The sequence below is a fragment of the Magnolia sinica genome, chromosome 3 (assembly GCF_029962835.1).
Source record: "Magnolia sinica isolate HGM2019 chromosome 3, MsV1, whole genome shotgun sequence".
Classification (NCBI taxonomy): Eukaryota; Viridiplantae; Streptophyta; class Magnoliopsida; order Magnoliales; family Magnoliaceae; genus Magnolia; species Magnolia sinica.
In genome coordinates this window covers 6,399,727-6,418,080 of record NC_080575.1, presented here as the reverse complement: position 1 = coordinate 6,418,080, position 18,354 = coordinate 6,399,727, and the positions used below count along the sequence as shown (strand labels likewise).

At 39.1% G+C, this 18,354-nt stretch overlaps 2 long non-coding RNA genes across 41 annotated transcripts; one reads left to right on the top strand and one right to left on the bottom strand.

Annotated features, from left to right (window-relative positions):
- The first annotated feature begins 20 nt into the window (after positions 1 to 20).
- On the top strand, positions 21 to 853 carry LOC131239393 (uncharacterized). Its single transcript, XR_009168151.1, has 2 exons — positions 21 to 195; positions 267 to 853. It is a non-coding gene; the product is annotated as an uncharacterized LOC131239393 (long non-coding RNA).
- Positions 854 to 1,864: 1,011 nt separating this feature from the next.
- On the bottom strand, positions 1,865 to 17,242 carry LOC131239394 (uncharacterized). 40 transcript variants are annotated; one of them, XR_009168184.1, is made up of 15 exons: positions 16,838 to 17,239; positions 15,029 to 15,100; positions 14,889 to 14,960; positions 14,715 to 14,786; positions 13,850 to 13,921; positions 13,620 to 13,685; positions 13,004 to 13,162; positions 12,480 to 12,544; positions 12,314 to 12,346; positions 12,043 to 12,171; positions 11,097 to 11,901; positions 10,265 to 10,688; positions 9,857 to 9,952; positions 9,605 to 9,667; positions 1,865 to 2,066 (listed from the first exon to the last, which is right to left on the bottom strand). It is a non-coding gene; the product is annotated as an uncharacterized LOC131239394 (long non-coding RNA). The 40 variants fall into 40 exon arrangements; XR_009168186.1 differs by having other exon boundaries at positions 13,012 to 13,162; XR_009168170.1 differs by having other exon boundaries at positions 12,043 to 12,363.
- Between the last annotated feature and the right edge of the window lie 1,112 nt (positions 17,243 to 18,354).

Sequence of the window (18,354 nt, the reverse complement as noted above, 5' to 3'; positions counted from 1 at the left end):
AATAGAGGACCTACTCATGGATTGGATCATGAACTGTGATGTTCCCTTTTCATATTTTGGCAACATCGTGACTCTTTTATATTCTCTGCCAAAATCATGGGGGCATCACATTGCTATGTGGCTTAGCCATAATAGCGTTCATCTGGAGCTGTTGTGATTCTCCTACATCGAGCATATGTCCAGCCCCAGCCATGGGTCTAGGCCCCAGCAACGTCTAGCCCCAACCACAAATCCAGGCCCCAGCACAAGTTGAGCCCCAACCACAGGTTCAGGCCCCAGCACAAGTCGAGCCCCAACCACAGGTCCAGGCCCCAGCACACGTCCAGCCCCAACCATGGATCCAGGCCCCAATACACATCCAGCCCCAGCACACATCTAGCCCCAGCCACGGGTCCAGGCCCCAGCACACGTCCAGCCCCGGCTACGGCAGGCCTTGACAAGGGCAAACATATTGTAGATTAGTCATATACAGTCTGATGCTTACGTTGATGAACGGCTAATATCGATGAATACATACCTGGTGATTAGTTAGGAATTAGGACTCTTTGTAAGTTGTAACAACGAGTGTTGTTATTTTTACTTGACATTTATCACATGCATATGATAAAATCATTTTCTGATTGTCCACTTGAGAGCCACGGGTCCAGGCTCCAGCTACGGCAGGCCTTGACAAGGGCAAACATATTGTAGATTAGTCATGTGCAGTCTAAGGCTTACGTTGGTGAAGGGCCAATATCGATGAATACATAACTAGCGATTAGTTAGGAGTTAGGACTCTTTGTAAGTTGTAACAGCGAGTGTTGCTATTTTTACCTGACATTTATCACATGCATATGGTAAAATCATTTTCTAATTGTCCACTTGAGGTTTACCGATTTTTCCAAGAGGAATCATAAGGTCCATGCCAACGATGCAAGTTTGATCGATCTGACTGTGATAGGCTCCCAAACTCTCATAGATTTGGAAGTTGCTACCCTCAAACTTCAGTTGAACGTGGACCATTACATATTTTCATGCCACTAATTAGAACATTAAGATTAACCCATTGAGATTTTTTTTTTTTTAATACTATTTTCGGAATGGGATTGAATACACCAGTCCAGATCATGGAAGCTTGGGCCCACTTGCCAAGCTCAAAAGCATTTCCTCGAATCCAGTATGATGTAATGTGCAAGCCCAAGGTTCTTGGCTTCAGCCCAAATTGTCCCATTCGTGGCCCACAACCAGATGGTAAATGGGATAAAACAAAATTAATTTCACATACAACCGGAAATAAATTAAAATATTATTTCAAGCCATTGATTTTATTGTAGTGTGCTGATCTTTTAAGCAAAAAAAATATATGTTAGAATCGCAGTAGATTCCACGATCTACTACAAGCATCAAATCTAGGGCATTTAACAGTTTTGAAGACGTACATTGATCGGTCATTACGCCGTCTGTATGGATTGCTGGATGATGTGGTGTCTTTCGGTCTTCTGCCTCTACCACACCTATGTCTTCGTAGGTTCTCTAATAGGAAGATGAATGGGTGCATAATAGTGTGTAGATTAAGGGACCGAACACTTCTTTATATGGAGACAGGCCATAAATCCCACCCGTAAGAGGATTCTCCCAATCCCATGACTCCTAAATCACTAGGAGAGAAGCCTTCTCCCAACACAACTCTATCAAGGGTTGTCTATTGTACTTCACGCCCATGATAACTGTGTGCACTCAACAATAGTGTGGGTCCCACTCTGATGGTCATGCGAACGATCTAATCCAATCATTGCATTGCCTGATGGACATATGCTGTGTAGCCCATAATTCCAACAATATAAACATAAATGAAAAAGGCGAACTTGAACATAAATGAAAAAGGTGAACTTAAACGGCCATTTTAGCCATTTTACATATAGAAGTTGGACTGGGACACGTATTATCTCAACAATAACTCTATTTGTTGAATTAAACCAGTAAACTGCCAGGTTTTTCTCAAAAGAAAGAAAGAAAAAGAAATGAAGAAAGGATCTAGACTACTAGTGCTGAATCCATGGCAACCTTTAACAATTAGTTGCTTCCTCCTGACCAGAAAATGAAAAGATTAATCAATCAATCAATCAATCACATAACAGTCATTTTATATTAAAAAATAATAATAACATCAACAAAATCATTAAATATCATTCGAAAAGAAGAAAATCCTATCCTAAAATCTAGAAAAAAGAAGAAAAAATTGCTACAAGGACTTGGGCATAGAGAGTTGGCCACATTGTTCAAAACCCAAAAACTTGACTAAACTCATATCCATTCAGATCGAGTTAGCTCAAAGACTCAATCGAGTCTTTAAGCTACTCGATATTTAATAATTAAATAAAGATATTAGTAGTATTTAAAGAGAATTTTTATGACTAAATAAAATAAAATAGCAATGGCACATAATACTATTTTCTGCTAGTTTTCAGGGTAAAAAGTAGTAATAGTTTTCACAGTGGCGGAAGGCATTGGTTCTATTAGAGGGCCACTGGTTCTGTTAAAGTAGGTTTAGTGTCTGATTATATCCCTCATCATGAGCAGACCAAGTTATAAAGTCAAATTGACAAAACTTGGTTGAGTCAAGTTCAAAACTGAGTTTCTCACTTACTTAGCCCTAAATCTCACCGAGTTGAGTTGACTCAACTTTGGGTCAATTGAATCAATTTTTATATGTATGACATAGTCAATCATAGGCAAGGCTCATAACAACACCATTTCCATTCCAGATTGTTGTTTTGCTTTGTTTTGTAGCCAAATGATCTGTAGTTGTTTTGGCGGTTGTTTTCTTGTGTTGTTCTTTGAGCTATAGTGCTAGTTGATATACTACTTTTGTTTTGACAACTAAAGTCAACAAGTGAAAAAAAAAAAGAGGACAAATTGTAGCAGAGATATATGACAGCTAGAGTAACCTTCAAAACTAGAATGTGTTAAGGAAACAATGTGTTAGACTACATGAGACTACATTTTGGAAACCATAATTAATCTAATTTATTTCTCTGAGAATAACATGAATATATAGAATATGTACCACATCTGGAGAGATCTAAAACAGATACATGCCTCCTCAAATGGATACACATCTCAAAAAAAAAAAAAAAAAAAGGAAAAAGGAAAAATATCCTAAGCCAGAAGATAAAACCAACATATTCTAACATCTCCCCACGAACCAATGTTTTCCAAAAGAAGCAACTTGCATTTGAAAGGTATGGTGAAAATTATTTAAAAGAAAAATTAAAAAAATGGCACGATAACTTGAGGTGACGAAATGACGGGAAGCAACAAATATGAGTAGCACGAGGCAAGCAGGCACTTTTGACGATGTCAACCAGATAAAACAAGCAAAAAAAATAATTAGTTGAATTTGTTTACACTGAACTGCAGCCTCCAACTGACCAACAGTCTACGTTTAGCATAAATGCATGGCCCATCTAATGACTGGACTGTTTTGAGTTTCAGGCCATGGAACATAAATAAGGTGGGCCCCAATCTTGACAAGTTGACTACTCTAGCAAGTAGCCATAGCATTCTCCGGACAGCATAGTGTTTTTCTTTTTCTTACTAGAAATTACTACTATTAGCATATTTTTATTTGTCGTGTAAAAAAGAGAAGTTAACAGACATTGGCAAGAAAATTGAAGTGGCTACAAAGTGTTGCTTAAAGTTTTCATTTTCACAAACAACATCTTGGACCGATAACAACCCCTATGTATCTTGGTGTGGGACATTTTAAATGAACAGGCAAAAACATATGACATCTCCTTGTTTTCCATCTAGTGGCCCATGTTAATATAATTCACAGACTATATTACCTGTATGCTGGTTTAGATATCAAGTAGAGAAAAGATCTGTGCAGGGTACCTTTAAGAAGCAAATTTTCAAGATAAGCACTCGGACTGCATTACTCAATTACGGGCTCAAAATCCAAATTATCAGGTAAGGGAATGGCAAGACTGTAACTGCTCATAAGTGCAATCTTGTCAAATTACTTCTTGACAACTAAGAATACCATTGAATTTGCCACCCAATTGTAACAATTTACTACAAAATTCTAAATAACCAAGTGGGTCCTTGTTATGCAAAAGGATGTATAATTTGAAGACACTAATGAAGTCCGTTCAACTTTCACAATTTGGTCGCATTTTGCGGGTATTTTTGGCAGGAACATTCAGGCTTCAATGGTGGAACAGACCTGCTCTTGGGGGATGGGGTGGGGTTCTGAATAAGTTGATCCCCTGTCTCATTCTTTGGGAGATTTGGAAGGGCAGGAATGAAGCGAAGTTTAAGGGGAGACATCCCTCATGTCAGATGCAAATCTTGCATGTCAAAAGATGGGCGCAAGTGATCATCAAGTCCCGGGCCCCTGCGCAGTCCAATAGGTGGCCTAACAATCGTATCCTAGCTGGCTTGGGGATCGTGACTCCTGCCTTCTCACCTAGAAGGGCCCAGGTAGTGAAGTGGCTCAAGCCCATGGCTAATTGGGTCAAGATAAATGTGGATGGTTCTTCTATGGGAAATCCAGGTAATGCTGGGGGAGGAGTTATTTGTAGAGGGGAGCCGGGGGATTTTATTTTTGGGTTCTATGCTGGATATGGGGTGTTGTCGAACACTGGGGCGAAAATCAGAGCGGTTCATGACAGGCTGTTTCATTGTCTCAGTAGGGGATTGGCTAACATTATCATCGAATCGGACTCCCTCTTGGTGGTGAACATGTTCACAGGGAAGTCCACTCCTGGTTGGAAATGGAAGTATTGGTGTAGCAGGATCAAGGGCCTGATGACCAAGGGCCAGGTAAAATTTCAGCATATCCTCAGGGAAGGAAACGGGCTGGCGGATGCTATGGCTAGACTGGGTAGCTCCTCTCAATCCTCAGCTTTTTTCACCGCTAGCTCGGGCCCTTCTCGGGAGATCAGAGGTCAGATTTTTCTTGACAAGCTGGGATTAGGCTTTGTTAAAGCCTAGGTAATGCAAGGGCATTTTCACACCGGACTCGAGTGGGGTCGCTTGTGGGATGCAGGGGCACACTCGGGGTGGGTGCAGCCCACAGAGGAGGTCTCGTGTTCGAGATTCCTCACCGGGGGTGATTAATGCACATTTCACACCAGGCTCGAGTGGGGTAGCTCGTGAGATGCGGGGACACACTCGGGGTGGGTGGCCCATGTGATTTGGGGCCCACGAAGGGGGTTTGGCGGAGCTCCTAAACCCATGCGATGTGGGGCCTGGGCTATGAGATAAGGGGATTAATTCGCTATACTCTAACAGTTCGAGCTTTTAGAGCAAGTGGTTAATTGTCCTGCATCAAATTGGTATCAAAGTAGGAGGTCTCATGTTCAAGACTTCTCACTGAGGGTGATTAATGCAGGGGCATTTTCACACTGGGCTCGAGTGGGGTCGCTTGTGGGATGCAGGAGCACACTCGGGGTGGGTGCGGCCCACAGAGGAGGTCTCGTGTTCGAGATTCCTCACCGGGGGTGATTAATGTGCATTTCACACTAGGCTCAAGTGGAGTAGCCCGTGAGATGCGGGGACACACTCAAGGTGGGTGGCCCATGTGATTTGGGGCCCACGAAGGGGGTTCGGCTGAGGTCCTAAACCCATGTGATGTGGGGCCTAGGCTATGAGATAAGGGGATTAATTCGCCATACTGTAACAGTTCGAGCTTTTAGAGCAAGTGGTTAATTGTCCTGCATCACTAGGTTTCCAGCTCGGGGTGGCCCTCCAGCGGTGGAGTTTCTCTTTTGTTTATTTCCAGTTGTTTAGTTTCGCGTTACGATGGCCTCCTCCTGGTTTTTTTTCTGTCAGGGGATCCTGAAATTGTCAAGAATGGGTGCGGCTTCCCTTTTTTGTTGCCCACCTGAAGATGAAATATATACAGTCAGTTTCTCTATAAATTTAAAAAAAAAAAAAAAAAAACTTTCATGTGCATAGAGGCCCTTTTTAGATTATGGTTCATGCAATTGGATCCATCAGAGTCAGAGGGATGCTGACTTATAAAAAAAAAAAAAACTGTTTTCAACATTTGATCATGTCATTCTTTTCCTTATAGGGTGAACCTTGGCACGAGCAGCCCATAGGGCCAGGGTCAGGATTGAGGTCTTTTCAACCCGATTTAGGCCAAGGGGAATAGGCCTGGCTAAGGCCAATAGGACGTCACCTGAGCCATGAAGGATTTGGAAACAAGCTTAAAATTTTGGCACAAGCCTAGCCAATGAACCTAAGAGGTCGTTTGGATGCTTGTAAGTTTTTAAGTTGTGATTTTTACCTATAAGTCACTTATAGTAAAGTTACTTCTCATCCCCAACCCCATGAAGTTTTCAACCAATTTTCCCCAGAAGTGATTTTCAAGTGAATATCCTCCCCTAAACACCACCTCTAAGTGACTTGCCTACACTGCTCGTAGTATCGGTATCATTACATGTGTTGTTGGTTGGGGATATAGAAAATGTATTGATATTGCCAATATTATTGTCAATCCCCATAAATGTATCACTAAACAAAGGAAACATTGGGGGAAATGGTGGACTTTCCCAAAGAAAGTTAAGGAGATGCTAAAGTACACATATTTGCAATTTTAGGGATCAAATAATAGTAAAAAATATGTATAAATAATAAGTTTTCCTTTAAGGGAGGCCAAAAAGCATGTATCGCTGTCTCAAGGAAACATAGGGGAAATCATGCAATTGTTCAATGATACTTCAGGATATACACAGATCTATGATCCATCCACACACACATTCATCCAACCATCCAACCATCTATCCATCCATGCATTTATATACACATACAAACATGCATTTCATCACTCAATCATGCACCCATATAAAAAAAAAAAATTTGAAATGGAAATCTTTTTAATAAATAAATTTTTGTCGATGTCAATACAATGGTGATATTATAGAAGTATTGTAAATTCATTTGCGATACAAGCAACACTTGAAATTTACACGGTTGAAAACAATAGCAATACATAAGCAATATCGATACATTGGTGATATTTAGTGACATATTGCCGATACTTGGAATTTCGATATCATCTGTGTTATTGATGTCGTTGAGCTAGTGATACCAATAATATCGGTGACATCATCGACACTCAAAATACTGGTTACATGTAAGTCACTTCCCACTTGTTGTGGGAAGCCCAAAACTCAACGAGCCAGCTCAACCCATTGACAACCCTGGATGCAGAGAAAATTTAGACGAAGTAAAAAAGAAACAAAAACATTCTGGTCTCATCCATGGTAGAGATCGAACTTCTGAGGCAATCTCATTTTCGTGTAAGTGGAAGGGAGGGATGGAGACCTTTGATTGGAGGTTGGGCCCGTACTATATCGAGGCTTGAACATAGACATAGCCGAGTCCTCTTCGCAGGCGGTGGTATTTGAATGAGAGCAAGATGTCCAACGCGGCAGTCAAACACAACAAGATATTAAAGGGATCGACAGTGGCGAAGGCGACGAAGAACGTGGGTATAAAATTGACCGTGTTGCCAACAACGTGATGACCCTAGTCAAGACAAAGTCCGTGAGTATAGCCAAGAAGAGATGGATCGCATTCATGCGGATGATCAATGCGTCACGACAAGAGTGCGTACATGAATGGTCAGTGGCTGGGGTGGGACTATTGGTGCTAAGTTGTGAAGTGATGAGGGGTTTCATGTGTCGAGGAAGAAGTTTAGAGTTGGAATCAAAGTTGCACCAGCAGATATAGAGTACTAACTGGGTTTTGAGGCTAAGGATGGGATGTGTTGGTGTTGTCTTGCATCGGAGGGGCGCAGAGGAGAAAAGGATTCTAGAGTTGGGATTAGGTAGGCAATGTGGTACAAAATGAATGTACTTCTGGGAGAGACGAAAAGAAGACGTGAGGGACTTCTATAGATTTCTTGCCATCCTTTATTATAGAGAGCATATGTAACCAAAAGTTATGTAAGGCCCGGCATGATATTTGTGTGACATCCACTCCGTCCATCTGCCAGGACTTGTTAGGTGGTGAGCCGGAAAAAAAGAAATAAACAAATGCAACTGAAGTCTGACACACCATAAGAAATAGTGGGGATTGAAAAGCTTATATTTAGAATCCATTGGATTCTACATCACATATCAAGGTGATTCCGAATCCTAAGTTGTGTTTGCTAGCTTGCATTCAGAATGCACTGGAATCTAAAAATAGCAACGCATTGAAATTTTGCAATATATTTACATGAATTTGAATTTGGTTGCTAAATCAATTTTAATATCTCTAGTTAATGTACAGATGTGCTAGATGGAATTATTGTAATAAGCCAATTGAAATATATAGTTTGGATTCCAAATGCGCACAAATACACTCTAATGACTATCACCCATCAGTATCTGTATGCTAGTGTTCCATCCATGCCAAGATTTAACAAATAGTTGCTCCTTTCTGACTAGAAAAAGAAGAGATTATTCAATCAATAACTATCATTTTATATTAAACAACAATAATAACAACAACAATAACATTAAATATCATTTGAATCAATAGCTAGGAATCCTATCACAACATCCTAGACCAAAATCTAAGGGAAAAAAAGAAGAAGAAGAAGAAGAAAAAAAAATACTATAGTGAGTTGGGCATGGAGTGTTGGCCACATAGTTCATGTTCAATGGCAACATGGATGTGTAGATTCTAGACTTTGGGGGGGTTTAAAAGGTGTAATATGTAAGTCAGATATTGAGAAGGCCTACAACCATCTCAATTGGACCTTTCTGGACTACATGTTGAGTAGGATTGGGTGTAGTGAGAAATGGAGGAAGTGGATGAGGGAATGTGTTCAATCCACAAATTCTCTATTCTTGTCACTCGATTGCCTAAAGGCTTTTTTGCAAGTTTGAGAGGTGTGAAGTAGGGTCCCCTTATCCCCATTTTTATTCTTGGCAGTAGTAAAAGCTCTGGGCAAAACGTGGTATTTTAAATAGCTACACTATGTAGCACGCACCCAACCAGAAAACTGGGAAAAGGCTACGTCTAAAGCCTATATCTACGGATTTAATCCGTAGCTAAATATTAGAATAGCTACAGATATAATCCGTAGTAAATATATATGTACTCAAAATTATTACAGCTACGGATAGTAATTGTAGCTAACCTAGATCCGTAGCAATATGCCTAATTTAGTAACAGCTACGGTTGTCATATTTTCAGTTACGGTTAATATTCGTAGCTATTGTCTACATTTAAAAGAATTATAATCATTCATTCATTCAATAATGAATCAATTACAATCTTTCATTCAATCAATTACAATTACAATCATGCTGAAAATACAAATCTTGGTGAGTCAATGTGCACTCACATATGGCCAGGTGCATCCTCCATCCACCATAATTAGAAAATGGATGCTAGTATCAGTAGTCCACTTCTCCTGTGAAGAATTGAAATGCAGAAAATTTGTAAATTGCAGGGAAATTCCTTCCTTTCAAAAATTTTGAAACCTATTATCACTCCAATATTATTTACTTTTTTCAATCCAATTCAATATATCAATTCAAATGCAGAAATTTCCCAAGAAAGGAAAAACATAAAGTTGAAAACTCAGAAGGAAATTCCACTGATGTTCGTGTCTTACCTTTCATCTCCCCAAATCACATTCACTTGCAAGATCGGAACAACGAGGGCAGCGCCTAGAATCCTGGCAATGACAACGGCATCACAAAAGTATTGATTTAAGGGCCCACAATAGATTTATCTATCACCACAGGAATTGTAGCCAGTGGCACCCTAAAACAACTTTTAACCTGACTTCGTTCATGTCAGCTGCAACGGAAAGTGAACATTGGGTTAATATTTCAAAGATAGTGGTCCAACAAACCGATCAAACCTTGAAGTTATGCCACAGAAGAGACATCATTTCCTCTCTCACTGTTTTCCATATATAATATTTCTGCTGGTTCAAGATCTGGGACCACAGTAAATCCTGCACAACAATATTGAGAACAGACAAATTCTTAAAAGACCCTCAGCATCAATCCAATATAATATTCCTGACACAACCTTCAAACCATAATCACCTCTTCTTCTTTTTTTGAAATAAATAGATGGCTGATGGTCTTCTTTTTTTTTTTTTCAAGGAAAGGTGGATAATTCCACCTGAATTTTATTTATGTGAAACTGGAATGAACAGCCATAATCACCTATAACATCAAAAGATCAAGTATTTTGAAACAATTCCAAGATTAACTTCTCATTTCTTCGACGCAACAAAAAGGAATTGTTACCATATGGGTACCTTGCAACATGTATGTATCTTGGAGCTAAGCAAGCTACAAACATAGACGTTGAATAGTCTGAAAAGGAGAAGAAAAGATATGAAAACCATCATCTTGAATAAAATTCTGTTAGCAATATAAAGATGGAAATGGGCATGGAGCTTCAAAACATTCTGTTGATTCTCCCTTGCTAATGGAAAATCAGTAACCTGCATTGCCAGAAAAACATGAAAGAACAACACCAAGAAATCCCTTTGAGAAAGAAGAAGAAAACACACGCACGCATGCAACTAGCTCGGGCAAGCAGTTAGTATATGACAGACCATTCCTTCCATCTACGAAGTAAGTTGGCCACCCCATTGTTGCTTCAGCTTAGTTAAAAGGCTTTGTTCATGGTCAACATTCGTGCTCCTGTCAAACCACAGCCTACAAGCAAGCCTTTTCCTGCAATGAAACCATCATGATTATCTAGTTTGATAGGAATTATTTATAGACAAGCAAATTTGATAACTAACAATCTCATCGTTATGGTTTGTTTGGTTGCTTACATAAAATGAATTGCACAAATCATTTTCAGTGAAATGAACTACGTGGAATGAGCCCCAATCCACTCAAAACAAGAGATTAGCCCCCAAATTGCCTTCGGAGCTGGGTTGCCTGCAACATCCTTATTGCAGAAGACTACAAAAGATTCTTTGAGAGAGAGAGAGAGAGAGAGAGAGAGAGAGAGAGAGAGAGGAGAACTCTGAAAGCCCAAAAATTGACTTTGTGGAAGAGAGCATGGTTCATAAAATTGGTTTTCATGTGGCCCATGTACCTGTCATAAAGTGTAATAAGGTCTCTTATGAAAACCTGATCTTGTGATTCGATGGTGTCTTTATTCTCCGCCTGTGAAAAATACTTTGTGGTTAGTCAAAGGTTGTGATTCAATGCCTATTACATTGAACTGAAACAATTAGTTTACATGACCCAATTGCAATTATCTTAGTATTCATATCAAGAGTACTAGTCAGGAATTCAATTACTCATTGGGACACTATTCATGTTTTAACTTATTATAATTTGTATAATTTCTCATTTGTGTAACATAAAAGGGGAAAAAAGCATATGGTTTCCTACCTCAGGTTTGTGCTTAAAAACAGAAAGCATTACAACCATGACCCTTAAATTCTCTGGTTGAGTGCCTTCCACAAGACCATGACACTTGATCCCCTGTCTGATCCAAATTGGTAGCCAAACACAAGCCACACATTGCATTGACTGGAGATGTAGGTATTTTGTCTCACCCCATTCCCTAACATGGATTTAATTGTACCATGGCTGTTAATTGCACTCAGCCTTTGATTACCAATGTTTGTGATGCTACTCACCCGGTGACATCTGGTGCCTTAGCTTTAAGACATTTTCTGCATGTTCCTTCTATTCAAAATAACTATTTGTGGGTTGGAAAGTTTACATTAGAGAACCAATATTCCTTTAAAATCATAGCATGGCAATTCCAAGTGACTTCCAGACAGGGCAGCTGATAGCTCAAGGAATGAGGGGACTTCTGCATCTGGAATAAGGACAAATCTACTCTCTTGGCTACAACACCATCTGTTGCATGTCACATTCTTGGAAAGATGCTGGTCTCATGTTTGATCTGGTAGCAATGATCCTGAAGAATGAGCAAAAAAACATGAACAGCTGTAGGCAGCAATTTTAAAGGACAAAATCACAGAATTGATGTCCTCTGAAGAACAATGATTTCAGTGAAATAATAAGTTAGAGATGAACTGTAGAGGAATGAATATATTACGAAGCTCAGCAATCTATTCCGGACAGTGTAATCACTGATTGGTCAGCAATTAGATGAAGGAAATCGCTGACATTTAGAAAGCAATTGAATGAATGGGATTGCGGATAGTAAATTGGGAAGATTGAATACCTGTCCAAATGCAAATATGGAACTATTAAACCCAGCTAAACAGATAGTAAAGAACTGAATTTTTAAGGAAATTCAAATACTCTGACAATCTTTAAAATCACAAATGAAACATGTAATAATAGTCTCAAATTGAACCCACAACCTCAAGGTAGCAGCAAGGCTCCATTCAATTGAGCTGTAAAATATTTGATTCTTACAAAATTTACAAAAAGAAGAATATTCAAAAAGCAATACTCCATAACAATGAGAAAGTGACAATAAAAACAAGGAAAAGGCAAGCAGAACTCCCATAATGATACTTTCTTTACCTTGAAAATCTGAGAAGGATAATATACAAGTCTATGACATTCTTCTCCTCCCGATATATACTAGCCTGAACAAAGAAAACAGGTGTTGCACATGAAACATGAATGAATTTGTCTCATGACTTGAACTCATTTAACCTAGAGAGCATCCATGAACCAAGGCCCACAAGTCATGTTGCTTTGACATACATCAGGATTCATAATTACATATCAAGTTCGATATTGTGCTAAAAGTGAAATCGATCAATTTCTAGACAAAACTAATAGAAGAAAAAAAAAAAAAGATTACTCGATCTTTCTTTAATAAATGGGAGATTTAATATTGTTGCAGCATTTTCTTAATGATCTGTTTGCAGCTAGCACATCTGTAGTTGGCTCAGATCAACAGCCTAGCTCACCAAACCACGGACTCTTCTTGCATCTTTTTCCTAACCAACTGTTTTCTTAACTGATGGTTTGCAAACAGACGGTTAAGAAAAAGCTGAAACAACAATCGAAATTTGATGGAAAAAAGACAAAGATTGGACCTATTTACAATAGTCACTTGTCCATCAGTTGGGTCAGCTTAGCATCAAATTCCTTCTCCAGTTCCACTTCTTCTTCCAAATACCTCCACTTCAGCTCAGTCTTCTTATCTTCATGCAATCGTATCAGCTTCTCTCCCTCTCTGCTTCAAACTCTTTAATCTGATTTGACTAGCTATCAACGAATCGAGCAATCTCTTCAAGCCTACTTTAAGGACTGTTTGGATTTGTGGATTTTTTTTATTTTTATTTTTTGAAGAAAATGGAGTTTTTTGGGAAACTCCATATCTAGAAAACAGTAAGAAACGAAAATCTGTTTCCCATGATTGTCTTTCAGCAAGATTTTCTTGAAAAAAAAATAATTCTTCATTTACAAATCTGTATTCATGAAAAATTTGTTGCTAGTCTAGGCAAGGAAACTAAAAGGGGGCATTTTTCAGGAAATGAGAGAAATGGAAATGACATTTTCAAGAAATTTACAAAAACAAACAAAAAAGAAAAAGAAAAAGAAGCCATTTTCATGGATATGACATTTCATCAATTTATATTTCAAGAAACCCAAACAGGCCCTTGGAGTTTGATCTGAATTGGGAGTTTTGGTTAAGTCAGATGAACTTACATGGTCTTGATAGATGAGCTTTTCCTATAAGGAAGGCTACCAGATAGATTATTGTTTCCAAGAAACCTGTAGAATGAGAAACACAAAAAATAAAAGAAAATGCAACATCAAATAACACTTGAAAGATGTTATATTTCATAATATGAGAATGAGAAACAAGGAAAAGTGAAGAGAGAATTATTAGGATCAGCACTAAAACAGCTTAAGCATAGAAGGTGTTTGACTCTTACAAGTTTGATAGCAAACTCATATTGAACAGCGAACTTGGAATTTCACCAGTTAAATTGTTAAAGCTCAAATCCCTAAAAACAATGAAGATAAAACATTAACCAAATGTAGTTGAACCTCATTTTTAGGGAAGTGGCCTAATCCATGGCCTAGGCCTATTCTCAGGCCCAAAGAATAAATTGGCTGGCTCAGACCCATATATTATAATTTTTTCTGTTGATGCCCAGCATCAGCCAATACCCTGGCCTATCTATGGCTTTCATGGCTAGGTTCAGGCCTATAATTTAGGCCAAAAAACAAACGAGGTGGGCTGCACTGCCCCTTGTATGACCCAACTAAGGCCATCAATGGGTTGGGCCAGCCACGGGTGCAGGTTTTTAAGCAATGTTTGGGCATGCTTTCTATGCCCATGGGATGGACTTAAGCTTAGATATTGGGCTGAGCATGGACTACTCCGGCCTGGGCCTGCACACACATACATGTATATCAAGTCCAACCGGTTGGATGATACAATCACTTTGTAAGTGGTGAAAAATTATTCTTCTTAGTGGTGATAAATGATAGGTAATAAATAAATGAATGGAAGGGAAAAGGTCCACAGCTCAGGTAAGCTCTACCATGGTGTTTATGTGAAATTTACCCCGTACACCCCTTTCTTTTTTCTTTTTCTTTTTTTCTTTTTTTGTTCTTTTTTTTTTTTAATTTTAAAAAAAAAAAAAAAAAAAAAAACATGATCCAGTCTTGTGCTAGCCTAGTGAATTTTGGGTTGAGACTAGGTAAGCATAAACCCCAGCCCGGTCTAGCTCATTGACAACCCTAGGCCCAATCCCTGCACCAACATAAGAGATTGTGATGTGAACAACTTACAGATACTGTAACGATCAGTACTCTCCAATGTTGAATGGAATTGTGTCTGATATCTTACTGTTTCTCAAGATTCTCCAAAAAAAGAAACATTTTGATTATATCACAATGACAAGAACAACAATGATAAATTAGAAAATTAGCATTAATACATAGATAGGTACCATGATTACTTACAAAGTGTTTAAGCTCCTCATGCCCATGATCAATGCTAGAGATGAGATTCCGCTCGTTATTTCACCAATTCACCTATGCAATCATTGGATAGTCAATTAAACAATTGCAATGATAATTGACAAATAAACAAAAATACTTACAAATCAGTTAGGGATGCTAAACTGGAAAGACTGGAAGGCATTGGACCTTGGAAAGCATTCCCATGCAAATACCTACATAAGCATTCGCTAGTTAAAATTGTCAAGCAAACAATCAATCAATGCTACCAAGGAAAACTTAATGGGCCAGTCATGAGCCTGATATATAGGTGAAATGGTCCATTTGGGTCGAAATGAAAACATGTACATGTACGGGCAACAGGGAAGTTGATGAAAGTCAGCGTGGCCACAACTGGATATCCTGCAAGTGTCTCAACAATAGATAGCCAAGGCAACTCAGCGAAGTGGCATGGCATTGCCGGAATTTCAGGAAGAAGAACTCATATTCCAGTAACATCAAAATTCATTCAAAATTAACTACTAGCAATTTAGAGATTACACCCATTTATAGAGCTTAAAAATAAAGATAAGAATCCTAATACCTATTTCCATCCTAATGAGATAAGAATTTATTAATTTGGTAAAACTAATTAAGATTACTACAAGGGACTTCAAGTAGGACTCTAATCGTGGGTGATCTAGAGTGGGTCCCGCCAGATAGGAATGATATGAATTGCAGGCAGCTGCTTCAATCAGCCTACTTGTTGCATGGTTCTAAATATCATCCAATATCAAGTCAACTCCAGCTTAGTATTAGTGGAGAACAATACAAGTCATTGGGAGAATCACTCTCAGAAACCAAACTTAGTTGGAATGAGTCAGGGTAAGTCATACCAGTTTCAATCTCTAGATGAGTTCCAATCCAAAACCAATTTTAAAATCATGGTTGGCAGCCCTAGCCTGAATTTTAGATCTGGTAAGTAAACTAGCCAAGCCCAGACCCATGTTTGACAACTATCGAGGCCCAGGGCCAGGCTGAACTTTCAGGCACCGGTTTGTTGACAACCCTAACCCATAAATAAGAAAAGATTCAATTGAGCAAGGAAAGAGAAAATCTCATTATATTAGCTTACAAAACTTTAAGCTAGGTCCAATTCCCTATGAAGTCAGGTATGGTGCCCGTGTGCTCATTATCAAAGACCCACCTGAGATCACAACATGCTTTACAATGTAAAATAACATTCAGGTCGACGATATTTTCATTGCTTGGAAGCAAACAGAGAGAGAGAGAGAGAGAGAGAGAGAGAGAGAGAGAGAGCTTACAGTGTCTCCAAGTTTACTAGATTGGCAAATGTTGAAGGAATTGGACCACTCACACAAATACTGTCCAAGTAACTATTGAAGTTTACATGAACAAATATTGGTTGGAAATTGATTGCACCCAAGAGGCAAATAGTGGTTGGCATGACCAAAAAAAAAAAAACCCTGGTCAATAGTATGTAACAGGTTATTAGTGTATAGTGGACCTACAACCATTAGATCAGACTATGATGGTGATCGGACAGTTGGGCCCACCAATGGTAATCTAGGTTCATCATCGATTTCCTTTGTACAGTTCTGCACATCCAGTGAACTTAAAGAAGATAGATTAAACTAGCTAATTCACTTACGAAATCGATTTTCGGTGGTTGGTGGGCCTGACTGTTTGATTACTTTAAAATCCGATTTGATTGTGATCATTTAGCTGTACAAAGTTCCTTGTTTATCATAATGCCCAGATACCAGACAATGCTTTGATACAATAATCAGATATAAAGGCTTTGATACAACAATTCAGATATAAAGGGTACGACCATGGAAGTATCTAGCTTTATACTGGCTGTGGGCCAACGCAAAATCAAACAAAATAGCCTGCACCAACCATATGCATTCCCTCTGCAATGACTATTAAATAGATCTATTATTACGCACCTTAGCAAAGAAGAAATTGCAATCAGACGAAGGCTGCGGTTGGTGGATGAGCTGAGACGGTGACGAGGGTTGGATGAAAGGGGTTTCGAAAACCCTAGCATAGGGTCTGCTCACAAATCGATGGTGGGTTTGCGGCGAAAGGGGGTTTTGAAAACCCTAGAGAGAGAGAGAGAGAGAGAGAGAGAGAGAGAGAGAGAGAGGTTGGGAAACAGAGAGAGCGGTGAATGGGGCCAAGAGACAAAGAGAGGGTGAGGGAGCGAGGGAGATCGAGAGAGGGCGAGGGAAAGGGAGAGGCTGAGTGCAAGAGAGAGAGAAGGTGAGGGAGCGTGGGAGATGGAGAGAGGGTGAGGGAAAGGGAGAGGCTGAGAGAGAGAGAGAGAGAGAGGGTTTGGGTTTTGGGAGATGAGCGCGCGCGCGAGAGAGGGAAAAGCGGATTTCTTTTGGAGATGCGCACACGTGGACAGCTTGGGTTTTGGGGGTGACGGACAGCACCTTCAGTGCTTAGTTTTAGCACTCGTGGGGCCCACCATGATGTATGTTATTTATCCACTCCGTCCATTCATTTTAACGGATCATTTTAACAGTTGATCCAAAAAAGGAGTCAAATCAAAGCTGTAAGTGGACCACATAACATATTAACGATAGAAATTTATTTTTTATTATTTCTTATGGTGTGGTCCACTTAGACCTTCAATCTACCTACTTTTTGGGCTCATCCACTGAAATTATATATCAGAATTGATGGGCGGCTTAGATAAAACACATATATTCCAATGGGCCCCATGGAGCCCCTTAAGCACCATCAATCTCTAATAAGATCCTGGTGGGAGGTATGTTTTAGCTACAGATTAAGTAGGTTTTAGCTACGGTTTATATTCATAGCTAAAAACTTCCAAAGTCCGTACCCTTTGCTCGATTTTTTAGTACTGGTAGCTTACACTATGTAGCATAGCTTAGCCTTAACACTACATAGCTCATGAAAATAACTTAAGCCACATGTAGCCTACGCTACATGATAATTTGCATACGTTACACGCTAACACTACATGGATCCCATTATATGTTATTTTTCACTACAACATTAAAATCAATTATTGTTTTCAACGATTTGTTAATTTTTCTATTTTTAATAAAAATTAGTTTATCTTTTCAATGATTCTAGTAAAAGTTGTACGAGTAACACTATTCAATCGGTTCCGTTGCTCTTCTTTATCTTTATACTTAATCATTACGCTTTCCTATTACTTCAGGTTATGCTTGGTTGCACCAAATATCATGAAATTTTGTCAAATTTTCATTACTAATAAGTCTAATTTTGTGTAGAATATCATGAAATTGTGCAACCTTCATTAAAAATCTAGAAGTAGTGTGTAGCTTATTCTAAGCTACACACTATGTAGCTTACACCTCATGCTTCAAAAGGGAGAATGCTACGCTACACGCTATTCGCTATTTAAAACACTAACGGAACGTTGATAAAAGGGCAGCAATTGAACCTTCTCAGTGGGTTCAAGGTT